Raw genomic sequence first — 22,213 nt, forward strand, 5'->3', positions numbered from 1 at the left:
TAACTATGGTTAATGGACTGAATGGATTTATTTAAGAAGCAATATTTAAAGAACTAAAAGCATCAAATTATCTCCACGACACATATATTGGTCACAGAGACATAATATAAAGTACATCATAAATCTTACTTCTTCCAAAAACCCCATCTCAAGCCCCACAAAGATTGAAAGAAACAGCACATTCCAAATCTCAAAGTCTCTTAACCATATTTTTACCTTTCTTTTCTCATCAACTCTTTTAATATTTTTCTACCCTTCTAATTAAAGTCTATACTCTAGAGGGAAAACTGTGGGAGCAGTAGAGCATAAGCCTTTTCAGTCTGTAGAGTCTGGATATGAAATCAGGTCTGGCTACTTTCAAACTGACTAAACTTGAGATCATGTGTTGTTTTTAACTTTATAGAAGACCTCAAGGAAGGATTATATCTGAATTTTCTTTGCTACCCCCACAGTGCCTATTTATGATACAATAACATTGTAGGTCCTTAAAAATAATGTCAAATAAATGAATAATGAAAGCAAAATCCAAATGAAAATGACTAAATATTCAATGGAATTTTAAGAAAAAGAAACTTCTTTATCAGCAGTGGAAAAGTAATAAGTAGAAAATTGATTTTTAAAATTAAAATGGAAGCATTTGAGTTCATTATATTACACTTAAAAGAAAGTAATGGAGCCTCTCTCAAAACCCATTTCCATTTAAAATAAACAAAAGCCAAATATATAGGTAGAAATTGAATCTTAAGTGCTTTCCCTGCCTTAATACAACAGTTTCTTGGAGAAATTTTAATCACCACTAAGGCCTCCAAATGTAAAGGTGGTTTAATTTTAGAAAAATATTAATAAGGACAAACGAAGGATTTATGGGCCTTTAACTTCCTTGATGTAAGTGAAGAATACAGAAATTTAAGAGTTTGAAGACTGCTGTGCAGGGCAGGGCATCCAGAAGCTCTCCTACTGACTGCACCAAATTTCCTGGTCTTGGATCCCTCTAGAGGTGTCTAGCTCTTTTGGGGGTCATTTAACATGTTTCCATTTGCTACCTCTAAAGGTATTTTCTACCCTCTTGCTTTCACTCCCTTCCCTTAGGAATGTAAACTTTAGTTACAAAGATAGGGAAATATTGGAATAGTTGCAGAGAAAAGAAAAATAAAAATACAGCCTGAACGGGTGCCTGGGTGGCTCAGTTGGTTAGACCTCCAACTCTTGATTTCAGCCCAGGTCATGATTTCACGGTTTGTAAGCTCAAGCCCCAAGTTGGGCTCTGTACTGACAGTGCAGAGCCTCCTTGGGATTCTCTCTCTCTCTCCCTCTCTCTCTCTCTCTCTCTGCCCATCTCCTGTTCAATCTCTCTCTCTCTCTCAAAATGAATAAACTTTAAAAAAAAAAATGCAACCTGAAGACTGAACTTGGCAATGTTCTATTTCTTCCAATCTGCTTTGGAGTCTTAGAGGAATGACTATGTGTGCACAGGTGTGATTGGTGACCACCAGGCCTGTTTCTGAGTTTACTGCAAGATCAGGAAGATTCATTTTCCAGGTACAGCACTGGCCAACCAGCCTAAGCCCCAAGCCTGCGTAAGATATATTTCTGCAATCACTATGTTTGTAACAATAGTGGTTTGTATTTAAGATTGCATAATGCTACATAAAAAAAAATACCATCTTGAAGAATATATCTGTTCATCTAAGTTTATTAAAATACTAAGAGCTATTCCTATCTATTTACAAACAACAGTATGTTCTTAGAACATTTTCTTACCAACTTCATTACTTATTAAAAAAGAATTTCATCAGATTTATTTACTGAGCATTTGGAATAACTAAACATATTTACGTTTACACCTAGGTTTTATCTAAAAAAATACTTATTACAAAATACTACAGGCACTGAAAGGAAGCTTGCCAATTTGGTACTGGAAGAATTGCTTGGGTTTGTAGTTAATTTTAATAAAGTGTCTTTTTCTCACTAAACTCAAAATAATGTTTTTTGACAAATATATTTCTGACCAAGTATTTGACCATGATAACAACTAAATCTTATATGATACTTGTATTTGTCAAAATTTGGAGAAATGTCTTATCATTTCTATAGTCAATAAAACAATGAGCATCCTGGACTTGGTGAAAGGTAAAAATTGCTTCTGAAAAAAACCATAATATGTTATAATTATCCAAACTTAACCAAGTGACAGAAAAATCCAGCTGGTCATGATGGTAACTTTCAAGTGCTGACATATATATTCTGAAATTGTTGAGAAGCATGTGGCCACAATTTTGTTCATAAAATGAAAAAACTGTGGAGGGGAAAAGAACCCCTCAAAGTAGGACAGTTTGAGTCAGAGTATTTACCATGTAACATCGTTTACAGGAGATAAGCCCACCTTTCCATTGACAGAACAGAACAGATAGCACTTCCATTTGTTTCATGAGAATACTAAGGCTAACTAACAAATAGAAAATACTAGAAAAGCTGATACATGTTAAGTAAGTTTCTTTCCTGCAATCTTACCTCTCCTGCACTTTCGAGAGGTAAGATTGGTGGGAATCTCTCGTATTCTAAAATACACAATTCTTAACCACTTCTGGCAAAAGCAGTTGAATTGAATCCCATATTTATTGAGTATTCACTCCACATAGTTCAGTCATATGTCAGAATTGTGAAGAACACAAAGGAGGTATATCTCTGCTTTCAAGAGCCCCCAGTGAGATAGGAATACAAAACAGTAAGTTGAAAATGAGCAAGCAAACAAAAAGGCATAAAAGCAAATGCTAAACCAAAAATAAGTACTTGCTAAAATGTATAGACCAAACAATAAGTGCCCTTAAGGAATGAAGAGAACAATGGAAGTAGAAAGTCCCATTTACTATGGAGGAAAGCATGAGGTATCTGCTTTTGTTTTCTTAGTAGACTTCGAAAGATACACAAGGTTTAAAGAGATACAAACACCAAAAAAGTTTTGTTTTGGTACCTTAAGTCAAGTAAGTCTCATGTGCTGCCAAGGGCCCACTGGAAACTAAGTGAGAACAGGCATATTTAGTATTTAAAGAGAATACCATTGTTAGAATGTGATAAAATATTCTGATTAGATTTTAAAGATGGAACTCAATTAGAAGAAAAGAAACTGCCTGAAGTATTGTTTCTGTTTCATGAGGATTTGAATACCAATAAAAGTCAGACCAATGAAAGAAATGTGCCACTCCAGGAATTCTCAACCAGGGACAATTTCACGCCTCAGAAAATATTTGGCGATGTCTAAATACATTTTTGCTTGTCACACCTTAGAATGGGAAATGCTACCAGTGTCTAGTGGATGGAGGCTAATGATACATAAGGATAAATATCCTACGACGCACAGGACAGGCCCCCACAACAAAGAATTATCCAGCATAAAATGTCAATTACGTTGAGGTTGAGAAACCCTGAGTCAGACCACCAAAGGCAGTAAATGGTGAGACTGTCTACCACAACACATGCAGCAAAACAGTCTAGATAAAGGTCAAAAAAATGATGTTGAAGTTACACAGGATGGAATCATATGAAAATCTAAATTTATATTATAGCCTTCTTGTGTCAATGAAGTTATAATTCTGGTATCAAAGAAGACATTTGGGGACATTGAAAACAAATGCTTTGCCAAAGCTGTAGAACCTAAATCTAATCATGAGGAAACATCAGACCCAAATGAGAAGATATTCTACAAAATAAACGGCCTGCAAGCTTCAAAAGTGCCAAGGAAGAACTAGGGAAATGTTCCAGAGTTAAATAAACTAAAGAGACACAATTAAATGCAATATGTAATTCTGAAATAAATCTTTTTGTTATAGAAGACATTGCTGAGCCAACTGGAAACTTGAATGAGTCCTGAGGATTAGATGGTAGTAATGTATCAATGTTAATTTCCTAATCTTGATGTTGATGTCATAGTTATGTTGGAAAATATCCTTGTTGTAGCAATGTACATTAAAGAATCGGGGGTAGATCGCCAGCCAGTGTGCCTTGATTTCAGCTCAGGTCATGATCTCATGGTCCATTGAGCCCACATCTGGGCTCCACGCTGACGGCACAAAGTCTGCTTGAGATTCTCTCTCCCTCTCTCTCTGCCCCTCCCCCACTTGCACACGTGCATGAGCCCATGTGCACTGGTGCAACTCCCTCTCTCAAACATAAATAAGTAAACTTTAAAAAAAAGAATTGGGGGTGATGGGAGAGGCACCTGGTGGTGGCTCAGTCAGTTGAGCATCTGACTTGGTTGAGCATCCAACTCTTGATCTCAGCTCAGGTCATGATCTCACAGTAGGTGAGATCAAGCCCCCATGCAGCTCTGCACTACAGCATGCAGCCTGCTTGGGATTCTCTCTGCCCCTCCCCCCAATTGCATGCATGTAGGTGAGTGCCCTCTCTCTTTCTCTCACAATAAATACACAAACATCAAAAAGAAAAAGAACTGGGGGTGATGGAACATCATGTTTGAAACTTATTCTCCAATGATTCAGGAAGAAAAAGTACTTCCTACTTTTCTGTTAAGTTTGTGATTGTATCAAATTAAAAAAAAATAAACAAAACAAATGCATTTTAGGGAAAGCAAAAAGCCCATGCATTTGCTAGCCAAGAAATGTTTTATTTTAAAATATAGCAACATTATAGTTTTATTTGGGACAATGCATAACAATCCCTATCAAATCTATATGATAACCTTTTAACTCTTTAATGGAAGAAGGTAGGCTATACATCATACATACATGCATACACACATCCATACAATTTTGGCATTATGACCTCCAAATAATATCTTACTGAATTTTGAATTTAAGTGGAATATTCCTCATCCATTTGGCTATGTGAACTAATCCATTAAGTCATTTTAAAATAACCAACTTTTATCTTATTAAATATGATATTATTCCTAGTTTGCCATTCTCTTTAATTGGGCTGTTAAACAGAAAAATATATAGACAATTGCTTTTGTAGTTAGGTCCAGATCATATACAGCATAAGAGGTTATATGTAAACTTTAAACTTTAGTTTGGATTGAACCAAATTAAACGAATACATCAACCACTCTTAATGAGGAAACTAAGCTGGGCTTTACAAAAAGCAATTTCACACCATCATTATATAGAATCTTCTCAAGAATATTTTAGAAAATTGTGTTCAATCCATTCCACATATATATTTTTTAAATCTACAATTTATAATGATCCTTTAAATAAAGCACTTATGAAAATTTTTTGGAATTTAGCTGAGGTCTTTATGTAACCAAGATTCTGACCTTTTCTGAGTATATTAAACACCTTTACATTCATGGTACTCATACCATGTTCTTCCAATCTCTTCATGTATTAGACATTATTCCCCCCTAAGGCACAAAATTCCAGAATAGAGAAACAAATATAGGGGCACCTGGGTGGCTCAGTCGGTTAAGCCTCTGACTTCGGCTCAGGTCATGATCTCACAGCTTGTGGGTTCGAGTCCTGCGTCAGGCTCTGTGCTGACAGCTCAGAGCCTGGAGCCTGCTTTGGATTCTGTGTCTCCCTCTCTCTCTGCCCCTCCCCAGATCATGCTCTGTCTCTCTCTCAAAAATAAATAAACTTAAAAAAAAAAAAGAAAAACAAATTTAAAAAACTGAGAAGAGGGGTATCTGGCTGGCGCAGTCAATAGAGCATGCCACTCTTGATTTCGGGGTCATAAGTTCAAGCTCTGTGTTGGGTGTGAAGCCTATTTTAAAAGAAAAAAACTGAGAAGAAATTCAAGTCAAACCATCTTCCAGTTCCCTTAGGGTGCCTGGGTGGCTCAGTTGCTTGAGTGTCTGGCTCTCAGTTTTGGCTCAGATCATGATCTCATTCATGGTTCATGGGTTTGAGCCCCATGTCGGACCCCAAGCTGACAGTGCAGAGCCTGCTTGGGATTCTCTCTCCTTCTCTTTCTGCCCCTCCCTGTCGCGCTCTCTCTCTTGCTCTCTCTCCTAAAATAAATAAATGAACTTGAAAAAAATCTTCCAGTTCCCAAGCATCTGATTTGACCCTTACATTGAGTGGTAATTTGTACTTCAAACTCTGCTCTGTTATACAATAATCTAGAAAAAATGGCAGGTCCCTCCTCCAAAGTGTATATTTCTTAGAGAATGATTGGGGTTAACAGTTTTGACTGGAATTGATAATAAATCTTGAGGTTGAAGATTAATTATTGGTAACAAATTTTTCTCTATAACATTAATAAAAGTATCTTGATTTCTATAACTTTCATGTACATGAATGTTGAAAGATTCTCTAAGACTGGCTGAAGCAGGGGAAACAAAAGCAAAAATGAACTATTGGGACCTCATCAAAATAAAAAGCTTCTACACAGTGAAGGAAACAATCAGCAAAACTAAAAGGCAACCGACGGAATGGGAGAGGATATTTGCAAACGACATATCATATAAAGGGTTAGTATCCAAAATCTATAAAGAACTTATCAGACTCAACACCCAAAAAACAAACAATCCAGTGAAGATATGGGCAAAAGACATGAATAGACATGTTTCCATAGAAGACATCCAGATGGCCAACCAACACATGAAAAAATGCTCAACATCACTCATCATCAGGAAAATACAAATCAAAACCACAATGAGATACCACCTCACACCTGTCAGAATGGCTAACATGAACAACTCAGGCAACAACAGATGTTGGCAAGGATGCGGAGAAAGAGGATCTCTTTTGCATTGTTGGTGGGAATGCAAGCTGGTGCAGCCACTCTGGAAAACAGTATGGAGGTTCCTCAAAAAATTAAAAATAGAACTACCCTACGAGCCAGAAATTGTACTACTAGGCATTCATCTAAGGGATACAGGTGTGCTGTTTTGAAGGGGCACATGCACCCCCATGTTTATAGCAGCACTATCAACAAGTATGGAAAGAGCCCAAATGTCCATCAATGGATGAATAGATAAAGATGTGGTGTGTACACACACACACACACACACACACACACACACACACAATGGAGTATTACTCGGCAATCAAAAAGAATGAAATCTTGCCATTTGCAACTACATGGATGGAACTGGAGGGTATTATGCTAAGTGAAATTAGTCAGTCAGAGAAAGATAAAAATCATATGACTTCACTCATATGAGGACTTTAAGAGAAAAAACAGATGAACATAAGGAAAGGGAAGCAAAACAAATATAAAAACAGGGAGGGGGACAAAACATAAGAGACCCTTAAATATGGAGAACAAACAGAGGGTTGCTGGAGGGGTTGTGGGAGGGGGAATGGGCTAAGTGGGTAAGGGGCATTAAGGAATCTACTCCTGAAATCATTGTTGCACTATATGCTAACTAACTTGGATGTAAATTTAAAAAAATAAAAATAAATTTAAAAAAAAGAAAGACTGGCTGAAGCAGAAGGAATAATAGAAAGAAGGTTCTCAAAAGAAGAAAAAGAGGAGACAATAAGGAATAAGCCCAGGAAGCACAGAAAGTTGATTAGAAAGCCTGAAGGAGATGGCCCTCATGTGAGGGAGAGGAAAAAATGCACACATATCAAGGTCTGAACCCATGTGGAAAGGGAAGAAGAGGAAAGAAAGAGAATTCCCATGATCACAGTGAGTATATAAGAATGTACATACAGAACAATATGAAGCAAGGACAAGAGAATATCATTGGCTTGGCTGTTTAATGAACAGAGGGCTAGAAATGGACAATGTGATGAATTTGTTGAATCATGCATTAGTGTGTTTTTTGTTTATTTTGTTTTTGTTTTGTATAGTTTTGTTTTGTTTTTTGGGGAGAGAGAGCCTGCAGGGAAGGGAGAGAGACAGACAGAGAGAGAGAGAGAGAGAGAGAGAGAGAGAGAGAGAGTCTTAAGCAGGCTCCACGCCCTGACACAGGGCTCCATCTCGTGACTGTGAGATAATGACCTGAGCTGAAATCAAGAGTAAGACGCTTGGGGCGCCTGGGTGGCTCAGCCGGTTAAGCGTCCAACTTCAGCTCAGGTCATGATCTTCCATTTTGTGAGTTCCAGCCCCTCATTGGGCTCTGTGCCTACAGCTCGGAGCCTGCAGCCTGCTTCGAATTCTGTGTCTCCCTCTCTCTCTGCCCCTCCCCTTGCTCATACTCTGTCTCTCTCTGTCTCTAAAAAATATGTGTTAAAACAAATTTTTTTTAAAAATGAGTAAGACGCTTAACCACTGAGCCAGTCACCCAAGCACCCCTAATAATGCATTGTTAAATTCCTTGGTCTAACAATCACCAGAAAGAAGTTAGAAATAAACCACTGTTGTTGCTATTATTCAACTTAAATTCTAATTAACAGAATTGTATATATAGGCATACCTCGAAGATAATGTAAGTTCCATTCCAGACCACTACAATAAAGTGAATATCATGCAATAAAGTGAATCAAATGAATTCTTTGGTTTCCCAGTGTATATAAAATTATGTTTACACTATACTGTAATCTATTAAGTGTGCAATAGCATTATGTCTTTAAAAGATACATATCTTTTTTTCAGAGAGAAAGACAGAGAGAGCATGCAAGTAGGGGAGAGGGACAGAAGGTAAGAGAGAGAGAGAAGGAGAGAGAATCTTAAGCAGGCTTTACACTCAGCATGGAACCTGACGTGGGGCTCGATCCCTCAACCTTGGGACGATGACCTGAGCTGAAATCGAGTCAGATGCTCAACTGACTGAGCCACCCAGGCACCCCCCAAAAGCATATATCTTAATTTAAAATATTCTATTGCTAAAAAAAAAATGCTAACAACCATCTGAGCATTTAGGGAGCCATTATCCCTGATCACAGATCACCATAACAAACATACTGAAAATGAAAAAGTTTGAAATATTGTGAGAAGTACCAAAAAGAGACACAAGTACATGAAGTGAGCAGATGCTGTTGGGAAAAAATAGTGCCAGTAGACTTGCTTAACACAGGGTTACCACAAACCTTCAAATTGTAAAATAATAATAATAATAATAAATTTTAAAAATAAAATAAAAAACCACAATATCTGTGAAAAGCAGTAAAGTGAGCCAAGTGAAGTACCATAAAATGTATTCCCATAATGTTGGTCTCACTCCTCTTCATGTGTGAGTACGAGAGAAGGGAACTCTTGCTTAAGCCCAGTGTGTGAAGAAGAATACCTGGAAGGACAAGCGAAGTGATAAGCACCACCGTTTATCTCAGCACATCTTGCAGGACCAAACAGCAAGAGATGATCCAGATAATCAGCTTGGTTTAGAATGTTTAGTGCCTGCCTTCCCTCTGTGCAACCTTTCAGGAGTGGCTTCTTCCAAAAAAAGGGCTTTCCAGAAGAAAGAACAAGAATGCTAGCACACAAGGTCTCGGGTGAGATATCACTCACATCACTGCTCCTGACCCATTCACAAAATGCCCCTGCTCTCAGACCAGTGAGTGGGAAGCAGCTAGGCATCGTTTGCAGTATGTCCCAGCCTCACAAGACCCCTCTCAGGACACATGCACACCACACACCACTCTGGAACTAGCCTCCCTCCATCTCCTGGAATGACAGGCACAATTGATGAGGAGAGTTGCTGATGTTCCGAAAAGCCCAACATCTGGAGGTGCCAAGGACATGATGAGACAGAGAAATCCTGATCTCTTATACAACAGATATCTAGGGAAATAATCCAATACAGGTCATGTTCTAAATTCCAGAGAGATAGGCTGCACAATACTGTGCCTTATCTGTGAATTCATACACCTGAGTTAATAAGCTATATGACCTTGAGAAAGTCAAACTTTCTGGGTCTCAGCTTCCCCATCTCTCATAAAGCTTACTGCCTTGCCGCACTTCATCTGCCTGCTCCTTGATCCCTCACCCTCATGATCCAGTCAATGGAAGTGTGTCCATTTTGGTTATCAGGTTGGTAATATCATTACTCAGGAAGTACATTGCCGTTAAGATGTACTTGGCACTTCGATGATAGGCAAAATGGACTGGGCAGGCTTATTTCAACAACTCTAATGAAGCAGGGTCTCTCCTAGGAAATCTTATCAAACTACTAAGGAAGAAGTATGTGGACTTTTTTTTTTTTAATAGGCCGTCTAGGTCTGCCAAACTTTTAGAAGTCAATAGACAATATTTGGGAACAATAGGAGGAAAAGAAACAATGCATTCTCAAAAGCATCACATGTGTTTTAACTCTTCTATTTTTCAAAATGGAAGTGACCTTATTTTTCTTCTAATTATAAGGATTTTTACCACATATTGTCTAATTGCTTTTCAGGAAGCTTTCCTTAGTTGACTTTCCCACCAGCAGTGTACAGTGTCCACTTCCTCACATCCTCACTATACAAGGCATTGTACTCTACAGTCTTTGTCAATGTGTCGGTTGAAATAATACTACCTTCCTTTGAGTTTTTAATTATCAGTGAGGTTAGTTTTTCACACATTTATTATAAATTGTTTACCTATGTTATTTGCCCATGTTTCTTTTGTATCTCTTTTGTTTTATTCGTTTAAGAGAGCTGTTTATATTAAGAATATTTGTCCTTGACTATTTGGGTCAAAAATATTTTTGTCTGGCTTGCTGCTTGTATTGTAACTGGATTCATGAGATAGGTTTTTTTCTGTGTAAAATTTTCAGTTTTTATGGAGTCAAATATTTTAGTCTTCTTTTACTGCTTTTCTGTCTTGTTTAGGAAGATCTTCCCCACTCTATCAATCTATCTATTATCTATCTATCTATCTATCTATCTATCATCTATTCTCAAGTATTTCAGGCTCATTTTTTCCACTTACATTTTTGGTGCATCTACTATATATTTTGGTATAAGGTATGATGTAGAGAATTAATTTCTTTTTTTTTTCAATTATTTCAACATGCATTGATTGAAAAATCTGTATTTTCTTTTCTAATTTGAAATGTCTCTCCTTCCCAGCACAAACTTCTTATATGGAGGTGTCTGTTTTTCTAGACTTTCTATTATTTTCCCTTGATATCTTCATCAGATATGAACTGATTCTGACACCACTACCAAAGTGTTTTAATGAATGTGGTTTCAAAATTTATTTTAATATGTGGTGAGGCAATCCTCCCAACTTGCACTTCAAAAATTTCCTGGCTATTCACACAGATTTCTTGCTCCAGCAGCAGTTAAGCCCTTGAAGTGAAGTTTGAATATATGTAACAATTTTTCAAAGTACACAAGCTTGTGAAAGCCCTAAAGCAAATAATTTAATAGGAAGTGGTCATCACCCCTTTTAGATACATTAAGAGCAGTCACTGTTGTGAAAGAGTGTGGATGGTGGCGAGGGTCAAGAATTTTCTAGCCCACAAGATGCATATTTGGCTGGCTTGTTATGGCCACCATAGATTTAAGTATAATGAAAATATAGAGAGAGAGTGCATCCTCTTCATCACATTATTCTCAAAAAACATTAAAATTATCATATAAGTGGAAAGAATGTAATTTACAAATTCTCCACCATTTGTAAAGCTATGTGGACTTGTTGCAACAAATCAGATATTCGAAATTTTAATCACATTCATTTCTGCTGCATTCCCTGAGACCTTGTGTGTCAGGCCCTATTTCCTTTTCAGCCTCAAAAGTTCCTCTTCCCCACAGCAAGAGTCACTTCATCCCACCTATGATTGCTAAACCAATCACTGACTACCCAAAACCAGATGGGTGCTCTCACAACACCATTTACTCACTGGTCACATGGCATCAAAATTGCCATTGTTTTTACCTTCAGCACCTGTTAAAGAGTAGAAATAATACAATATTCACTGTTGTGTTCCAATCTCTAGCTCAATGCCTGACACTTATGAATCTAAAATATTTGTGAATGGGTGACTGCTACATATTAAATGTGAAAGAGGACACAGAATGTCCTAGCCCAGTACTCTCAGATTTAGCATCATCTTAGTTATTCTGACATTTCATTACAATTTTGGCATCTCACTCAGAATCTCTAGGACTACTCCACCACCAGAACTATCCTGTCCCTAAATCTCACCCCCCTGCTCTCCTCCCTGGTCCTGCTCACAGGCTTACCTGAATGCTGACTCTCTACCTGTATCGGACACAGCCATGCTCTACCTGCATGCCAGGACACTCCATAACTTTATGTTAGACCTTCTGGTGCCCACTGCCAACTTGGATTACCCTTCATCACCTAATCCCATGCCATTTGGATCCTGTGCTCCACCTGTTCCCAGTTCAGGACCACTCCAGCCCTTCTTCCAGCTATATACATGGGCCTTGCCTGCTTGAGCCCAAAACATATTTTTCAACATGAGCAGACTGAGTGAATTTCACTCTATAATTAGTTGCTTTCACACAGCCCAAATCCTCTTCAATTCTCACACAAAACTAGTGTTGGTACTGTGGAAGTCCAACTCCTATGAAAGTGTCTGGGAACAGATATTAAAGTAAGCCAGACATAAATCAAGTCATAGGATTTTAACTATGCATTCATACTATGTGGAAAAAGAAAAGCTCTGTTTTTTCCCTCCAATCTCTCTCTCTCTCAAAAGGACAAAATTCTTCACTTTCCGAGAAACCACAAGTCACTTTCATCTGGTTTTCTCCCTTGTCCTCTCCTCTGTTTGAGCTCAGCATTTCACGTGTTCATTTTGGTGAGATTCCATCGCAATACATCACCAGGAACACATGTGTTCCACTGGGACTTTATTCCCTGGAAGATGTGAATGGTGATGTAAATAACAGCATCATTGGAATTTGGGGGAAGTGATGCAGGGAAGAAAGCTATGGTGAAATTAAGACAAAATCAAGCAACTATGATCAATATTTCCTTTTGGAGTAATGTGTGGGTAGTATTGATGCTGATAGGGAACTTCAATGGTATTCATCAGCTGGAGCTGTCAGCAGACACATTAATTAAATGGCAGCTGTTGCTTTACCACTTGTAGGGGAGTGGAGCAATCCTAACTCCAAAATAGATTTCCGAGGATGAGAACATTTCCAGCTAATAAACCACAATAAGAGCCTGGTTATGTTTTTTTCATGAGTTTTTCAGTGCATGAGTGAAAAGATAAGTGGCGAATATTTGCAATTAGTCTGTGTCAATAGTTGTCTTATACCACTATATTTATTTTTTTAAGTAAATATCTATGCCAATGTGGGGCTCAAACTTACAGCCTTGAGATCAAGAGTCACATGCTCTACCAACTGAGCCAGCCAGCTGCCCCATTATACCATTATATTTAAAGTAAAAATTTTAGTCTCTTATTGGAAATACATCTATATCCTACTAATCATAGCTAGGGTACAGCTTCCACTCAGTTAGTTATGAGTTGGTTATTCTCTGATACTCTAATGGACATTTTAAGTGTTTGTTGATTTTTAATTTGTATCGTAATAAAAGCAACATGTGACCAATAAGATTAAGAGAATACTGAGAAGAGAGAGATAATCACCCATGGTCACTGATTGTTATTCCTGTGTTTATAAAAAACAATCATGTTAAATCCAATCAATGGAAACTTGTCAGTAATGTTTGCTTTCTCAGTTTCATGATATTTAATGGATTCAATTTAACAAATGCTTATTGAGCATTTATTTCGTGCAATGTGATTCTAAAGATCATGCCAAATCATATCTGAATCTATTTATCATGTTAATTTTTAAAATTTACAAGTAAATACTAATCAGAATAATTATAATCTCTGACTTTTTGTTTAGATTCTATTGCTTAGAATAATCTGTGTTACAGGATTTGCCATTGATGACTTTCATCTTGGTAAGGTTCATTTAACCAGACAATGCTTATACATTTTCCCCTACATGTAAAAAATCCTGCTCTTTAGAACTTCAAACTTACAGAATCAATCAGAAAATTAATTCTATACATGCTGCCTAAAAATGTAGACTTCAAAGGTCTTCAGGGTATTTAACCCACTGGCTGTGGGACCAGTCAGTTCCATGGGACAGACCAGCTTGTTTCCAATGCACCTGCTGCCATAGAAGAAGTCAAGTAATTAATCCCTTCCTGTTGTTGCTGCTATCATGAGAAGTTAACGGATGGTATGTACATCCCGATAGGGGAATCCCAGGGAAAACAGTGAAACCAGCCAAAGCCACAGGACTAGGGGAAAAGTCAAGGGTCTGAACAGGAGACTAGAGTCTGTGGTTAGAATTTCCATGGAACGATAAAAAGAATATGTGCCCAAAAGTAAGGCAGAAGATATTATATCAGTGAACAAGGGCAAGAAAATACAGTTACAGAAACAAAGTCACTGGGGAAATGGAGCACCCTGGAACAGTCTCTAAGAGAATGGGTTGTCTCCAATTGGCCCACTTGTTGGGCAAATAGAGAAAGCAAGGAACCAATCTTTAGTCAAGCAGAAAGTCCAATTAGTTATCACAGCACCAAGGTCAGCTGCCACAAGATCGCTGATGCTGAAACAGGGAAGCAGCTACCATTTAACACCTTACAGTCTCAGAGTTAGCTCCAGAACAGCAAAGCAATGAAGAGCTTAAGAGTACAAACTGATATATGCTAACTAATTTGGATGTAAATTTTAAAAACTAGAAAATAAAATAAAAGAGTACAAACTGAGGAGTCCAATTGCTTGACTCAAATCCCAGATCTGCCACTTGCTTGTTAGGGGACTTTGGACAATTCCTTCAGCCTTTTTTACCTGTAAAATGCGGAGTATATGAGTATCTGCCCTGTGGAGGTGTTAGTGCTTAATACATAGAAAGCACTTATTAAATATTAGCTATTTTAGGAGCACCTGGGTGGCTTGATCAGTTAAGCATCTGACTTTGGCTCAGGTCATGATCTCATGGTTCATGGGTTGGAGCCCCATGTCAGGCTCTGTGCTGACGGCTTGGAGCCTGGAGCCTGCTTCGGATTCTGCGTCTCCCTGTGTCTCTGCCCCTCCCCAGATCATGCTCTGTCTCTGTCTCAAAAATACATAGACATAAAAAAATGAAAATATTACTTACGTTATTATTTATAATGATCATGTGATAAAAAGGGTAGTAGACTGGTACTCAGAGGAATTTGTAACTTCTGCCAAGTGACTTCTCTTCCTTCACCTCAGTACTATCTTCTTTTAAATGATGAGGTTGTAACTAGATAACTGGTTCTCAACCCCAGATGTACATTAAAAATCACATAAAAGCTTCCAAAATAGATCAGTACTTGAGCACCTACTCAGGAGCTTGAATCACAACCTCTGGAGCATATCCCCAGACATTTGAATTTTTAGAGCATCCCTGGTGAGCCTGATGCAAAAGAGTATTGAGAACCACAAGACTAGATGTTCTGACCATTCCAAGTGAACTCAGAGTTCAGTTTCCTGCTGGGTAAGGTTGGCTTCAAGACCAAAGCTATATAATCATCAACAGTGTGAGACTCAGAGCCCCCATTCCTGCTTGAAATCAGACCAGGTACAAAAGTACCCAGAGAACTAGAAGCTCTTACAGAATGTTTTAGATAGCTCTTGCATTAATATGATAAATTGTTAATATCTTCCATTTAAGAGGCTATCTCAGTTTTGTTGCCAAGAGAAATTTAGAATAACTGAATGAGAAAAAAGAAAAAAATAACTTCCAGAAGCCAACAGTCAAGCCCTTTGTCTCTAATGGATATAGCACTAATTCTCTTCTTCCTTTGATACTGTTACACCTTTTTACATAAAGACAAGAGATGACAAAAGGGAAGTTCTGGTTTATTTGTTGTAAGGAAATCAGGAGAGATCATGTGAATGAAACAGAGGACCTTGATGAAATAGGTCAGTACTTTTATTTTGGATTAAATAAACCTGTGCAAAGAGTGTATTTGCAAAGAGTGTTTAGCCCGTCAGGTAAGCAGTAGTATAAGTCCTGTGTATTGACCAGTAATGAATGTTTATCTATATGTTGCAGGAGGCGGGGGGTCAAGGTATGCTAATATATTTCTGACAAGATACTCTTTACAATTCATAGAATAAAATTTCTCAGAGGGTAGAGATTCATTCTGTTATGTGCTCACTTCACATGAAACATTTACGTTACTGGAATATTCACTCTCATCACCTGGGATATTAGATACATAGAGTATTTATGGACACTGGCATAAGAAAAAGCAAAGCATTATCTGTTCCATCAAAATTTTGTTAGAATTTATCTCCTTTTACTTCAGATAATCCATGCCATACGTGTAAATAGAAACTCAAAAATTTTAATTATATCCAAGTGATCAGACACTTAGCATCATTAGTGGTTAACTCTTGGTTAATAAAGATAAAAGAATTAAATCAAATATCCAATAAAATAGTTCACACTATTGTTCCACAGGAGCAAACCACTGGCTGAAGCATCGGATAATTTTCCTTGAACTATAGCAACCTCTCTGGTTTTTTCTGAGGGAAAAACATGATGCCAGATTGACAACTCACTCCCTAAACAGAGTCTTGGGGAGCTTATGAAGGCTCTTATATAGAACAAAACGTTCTATCCCCTCCTTCCTTGCCTCCTCCAACCAATATACACACACCACCAAAGACTTCTTCAAGGAACACCAACACCTGGAATAAGTATTTTGTAGGACTCTCTCTTGAACACACTTAACAAACTGAATGTTTATGACCAAGGCAGAGATTTGCAGAGCATTTCAAATGTTACTACAGAAATGGAGTTCTGAGGGGCGCCTGGGTGGCTCAGTTGGTTGAGTGTCCAACTTCAGCTCAGGTCATGATCCCGTGGTTTGTGAGTTCGAGCCCCGCGTCAGGCTCTGTGCTGATGGCTCAGATGGAGCCTGCTTCAGATTCTGTGTCTCCCTCTCTCTCTGCCCCTTCCCTGCTCATGCTCTGTCTCTGTCTTTCAATAATAAATAAACGTTAAAAAAATTTTTTTTAAAAAAGAAGTGGAGTTCTGAGTTGTCAACAGAGGCAAGAAGGAGACCAAAACCCCAATAGTATGAATAGATTTGGCTACAATAGCGGCCTTAATAACTCATAAAAGCAAATGCTCCATGCCACCCTCTCCCAGGGAATCACAATGCCCTATCAATAACTGTGGAAGAATAACATGCATTCCAGTACCCAGGCCTGGCTTTTCCTGGGTTGCCCAACTCCAGGGGCCACTGAAGCCCTTCTGTTTCTACTTCTGGATCTGGGAGAAGAGTCGCCAGTTGGCCCTGAATCTCTTTGTTCTTTGCTCTTGGTGAGTCTTTTCAGACTGCAGAAGCACCTGACTCCCTGCAGTGTTACATTCTACAATTTTCACTAAAACATCTCACAGTCACCTAGGTGGAGGTCTTCCTTGAACTAGTGCCTACATTACAAGAAACTGGTTGAAATTATGGCTAGCTAAAGTCAAATTGCCTAGGTTTGAATGTTCACCTTACCAGTGGGCGTGTTTGTTACCATCTACCAGCCTCATTTTTCCAATCCATAAAACAGAGATAAAACTAATGTCGCACAAGGTTGTTATGAGAAGTCAATAAAATCATCCATGTGAAGTGCTTGGCACAATAATCTCCAGTACATGCTACCCAATATTGTCATCATCTGTATATAGTAAATAATTATGTATAGCTATATGATATACATTATATAGATGAGGTGAATTTTACACGGTTATTATTATTATATAATGGATTATATCATTATATAAGAATTGGGATTCAGATACCCAGTCATTGGTAGGAACACCTGCTATGCTGGTCAATGATCTCTGAAATGAACAGCATACAGAAGGTGGAGATATGTAACCCAAAGTTGAGAAGCCCCTAAGGAGTGAATTCTACCAATGCAGTTGGCTTCCTTATGCACCATAGCAAACAACAGCCTGTGATCAAACAAGTTGGTTTGGTGATGTCCAAACCAGAAGATGGTGTCTATCAAGACAACATGTGAAAGTTAAGCTTATGTGTAAGACCCCTCCCTCATCCAAACACCATGCTGCTCAAGTATGTATCACTTACTAAACAGTTCTTGAAATACAAAGAGGCTTGCATATCTCCAGTGTCACATTTCAAGATTTACAGAATAATTAGGAAAAATCTGAGCTGGCAAAACTCTTCCTGGCTCAACCTGGCAAGCAGACCATCTTTGTTTTCCAGTAGTGTGTGTGTTGTCGTCACAGTAACTGTGAGGCTCCAAATACAGGCCCAGGGCGTCATTTCCTCATGTACTTAGGCTGCCACACTGAAATAGCATTATGAACTCAGCAATGCCTCTTCCTTTCCTGTTGTGCTGTGGTACCTCAAAGAAGCAGGCCCTAAAGTGAATTAGTTAAGACATAAGTATATTAAAGGGATATATAAAAAAAAAAATCCTTTTATCCCTATTACCATATCACCTATGAATGTATTTCTGTGTGTGTATGTGTGAGTGTTCCTAAAAACCTTATTTTTTATAAAGATCTTTCAGACAAACAAGGCAAGTTGGCAGTAACTTGATTGTCTTGGTGATGTCAACAGTTTACTGTTTTTAATCAAATTGCCTTTCAGCTTTAAATCTTCAGCAAATCATTTTTTAAAGAATGAATTTGGCCAAGTCTGATGTGTTCAGTTCATGGATTTCTTACACCTTTTCCTTACAAAGATAAGCAGCAGATAATTCATCTCTTCAAAGTAACTTGGGAAGACTGTAGTTACAATTAGTTGTTGCAAAAAAAAAAAGACCTTTTTCAAGTGTAGACATATAAGGTCTTTGGCCAGTCGGGTAACAATCATGTTCATCTATATTTGAGTAAAGGAAGTAGGTGGCAGAATTTAAGCAAGAAAGCAAAAACAGAAATATCCCTTAACCCTAAGGGCTCAATTACAGTCAGATCACTTGAGATCAATTCTGCATTCGCTTTACAGTTTTTTAGTCTGTCTTTCACAGACCTCAGAAACACATAAATCACCCAATATTATGCACATTGACACCATTTCCCAAAAAGGAAAAGCAACACCAACCTTCTTTTGACTTTTCAGTGTCGCTGTGGCTTAAACAAAGCTCTCAGGGACTGGGGTGCTGGTTAACGTCCTGTTACTTCATTTCTGTTGGGAGTTTCTCAAGTTCTGCAATCAGCTGGTTAGCGGCCAGCTAGCGCTAACTGCTCAATTCACGTTTGACTTTCCTTATTCCAAGTTCTTCTATAATTCCTGCCTTGCCTTGGAAATCAAACTGCGTCAGCTATTGCCACAGGGAAAGTAGTAGTACTCTTTCCCCTTCACTGATTAGCCAAAGAGTAGGACTGACCATTTAAGGGAAAAGAAGAACATAATTCAATGTATTTTCCTGAGGTTCTTATATTTTTGCCCTCAAGTCTTAATAATGTATTCTGTAAAGCCAGGAAAAGTTCCTATTTCTTTTCTTTTCTTCCTACTTTATTTCTATAGCAAGGTTTTAATTAGAGAATGACAATTCTAAAACTCAGTTTGCCTTATGTTTTAGAAACTTATCCTTTCAATTGGGAAAAATAAAGCAAATGGTCGGGTTGAAACCATAACTACCCGGCATAAGGTTTGTTGGAGCTAAAGCTACTAAGAAACTTCCCTGTTTATAAGAGTGTTTCAAATATTTTTGCTAAATTAAATATACAGAATATAAGTACCTTATAATATACACACACATCTTTATGATATGAGGGTTTTTTTTTTTTGTTTGCCTTGGAATATACTTTCTTGTCATGTTTAAGAATGAATAGGATTAAGGACAATGAATAGCAAGAATTCATTTCCATTTGGTAAGGTTAAAGCTAGCGTGAGATGACCTTTTTTGGTCTTCTCATTTTTATCTGTTACTAGGTTGGTAAAACAAAACAAAACATCTAAGTGAAGAAATAAAGAGTGATAAATTTATTAGTATATTTTCTATGGAGGAGGAAGTCTTCATTGCCATACGTTACCCAGTGTTGTAGGCTATAAAAGAGGCACCCAAGCACTATGTATAAACATACTTTATCTCCAAGTGCAAATTTAGAAACCGTAGAAGAGTCTATGCTGTGGGTGATTTTTTAGCCTTTTTAGTAATGATTCTATAAGACAGCAGACTGCTGAGATAAGAGAGGGTTTGAAACATAAATTCCATACTAAATTATTGGCCGGTGTTCAAACTATGTCTGCTTAGAGTACCCAGCAGCAAAGTATGTCCCAAACAAGATTCCAAATTTAAACAATACATTCTTCTGCCTTTCCTATGATCTATGAACTTGAGTTCACAGAATATCTATATCTAAGGATTTTGTATGCAACAAAGATTAAAATAAACAGATAACTATGTTTAAGATGTGATAATAAAGCAATAATAGCTTAAATTCATTGAGAAGTCTACCAGGCAACTAACTTTTATTAACTCATTTAATCTTCAAAACAACTCTAGGAGGAAGATAGTATTATTATCCTCATTTTACAGATGAGGAAACTGAGGCACAGAGAATAATTGCCCAGGGTTGTAGTGAGTGAAGATCTGAATCCAGGCCATTTGACTTGTCTGTGCTACTAGCCTTCCTTACCTCCTCCTTCATACCAATATCCTTGTTGTACTTTCAGTTCACATTTAAGGAAACAAAATTTATTTTATTAGCTTATCTTCCAATTGCTATATATATTTAAAATAATTAGGTGTGCCTGGGTGGCTCAGTTGGTTGGGCATCCGACTTCGGTTCAGGTCATGATCTCACTGTCCATGGGTTTGAGCCCCGCATCAGGCTCTGTGCTGACAGCTCAGAGCCTGGAGCATGCTTTGGATTCTATGTCTCCCTTTCTCTCTGCCTCTCCCCCTCTCAAGTTCTGTCTCTGTCTATCTCAAAAATAAATAAATATTTTTTTTAATTTTTTAAATAAATAAAATAAAATAATTAATGTATAAACAAATTTATGTTGCAGTCTTTTACATGTCATATTTCTAACAAGGCGTTACCAGTGTTCTCTCTGAAATCTTCCTGCTAAAATAGATCTCAACCTAAGCTTTCCCCTCACTTCTCAAGCTGCTGCTTTTCTAAAATCCTCATGTATAGAGAAATTACATGAGACAAATAAGTAAAAATATGGATTAAGCAAGCTCTGTAAAACCCTATTTCTTAAGGCGCCTGTTTTACAAAGACATGTTCATCTTCCAAACAAGAAACACATCATCAGCATTAGTTTAGAATGTGTATTTTGCCACCAAGTTTCACTTCTAACAAAATAAATTTAAAAAATAACCATAGGAAAACCATTGCTAAATGAATATATTAAATATTTCACAAATTTCATTGGTAAAATCCTATAATGATTCTTGCTAAACACATGTAGAAGAGTAAATTTAACTTCCTTGGCTATCTGAAAGTATAAAGAGAATGCCTTTCTTTTGGTGGACACAGAAAAAATTGCTTCAAAATCATAATTCATGTTTTATCTCATACAGTGCCTTACTTATGGTCTTCACTAGTGATTAAAAATAAATCTGAAAAATGTCTCTATTTTTAACTATCTAGGGAAAAAAGAAAAAAGGGATCACAACATGATATTTAAATATTTTAATGTTCCAAGCCAGATTGTTATCCATGACGATCCACAAAATACCATGACTTGAATGAACAGTACCAAAGGTGGTTATAAATTGAATCTGGTACCAAAAGATGATAAAAGTTATGAGTTATAGCATTTAGGTGGGTAGATGCATACATAGGACAAGCATATATATATTCACAGTCTTTATATATAGTTCTTTCTATTTTATTCTCGAGAGATACATCATCTCCACAATCAGGTACATGAGCATAGTTAGAATTACTTGTAACTTCTCTGTGCATAATAAAACTATGAAGACTTGCCTTGAGAAATTTTTGAGATAAAAAATTATTAACTGCACTGTAAGTGGCTTTTCTTGATTTTATACCTATTTATACTTTGTCATGTATTCATCATCAGAAATCTAGAGCCAAAAAAGTTGATAGAACATCCACAGTGTGCATGGGGATAAAAAGCTCCAAAACCAAGCGATGCTTAGGACGACACTTTGCACCCAATTGCTTCATCAAATTGTTCTGAATTTACATACACAAACCGTGTCCCAACGTTCCTTAATTCTAACAGAGCACCAAACTGTCTAAACTAAAAAGGAATCACTCCTAAAAGGCATGGTCAGGGATTCATTGTGAAAGTAGAAGACACTGATCTGGGCTTTAAAGAGTGGACAAGGTATCTACAGGAAAATGCAGGATAGGTATTCCAAGCAGGGGGAATGAAACAGGCAGGGATGTAGCACTGAAATGCACACTGTGTATGTATTTGGAGAATGGCTCCAAATCTGAAATATCTGAAG

At 37.5% G+C, this 22,213-nt stretch overlaps 1 protein-coding gene across 5 annotated transcripts in view; it reads right to left on the reverse strand.

Moving 5' to 3' along the window:
- FILIP1 (filamin A interacting protein 1) overlaps positions 1 to 22,213 on the reverse strand; it is a 189,324-nt gene that overhangs the window by 164,570 nt on the left and 2,541 nt on the right. The window contains exon 1 of one of the 5 annotated variants that reach the window (XM_049652890.1): positions 14,539 to 17,848. The exons of the other annotated variants lie outside the window; for them this stretch is intronic. The gene's annotated coding sequence lies outside the window, so the exon portion shown is untranslated. Of the gene's footprint in view, positions 1 to 14,538; positions 17,849 to 22,213 lie in introns of those variants that run through there. 5 annotated transcript variants of the gene reach the window in all.

The sequence above is a fragment of the Panthera uncia genome (assembly GCF_023721935.1).
Source record: "Panthera uncia isolate 11264 chromosome B2 unlocalized genomic scaffold, Puncia_PCG_1.0 HiC_scaffold_24, whole genome shotgun sequence".
Lineage (NCBI taxonomy): Eukaryota > Metazoa > Chordata > Mammalia > Carnivora > Felidae > Panthera > Panthera uncia.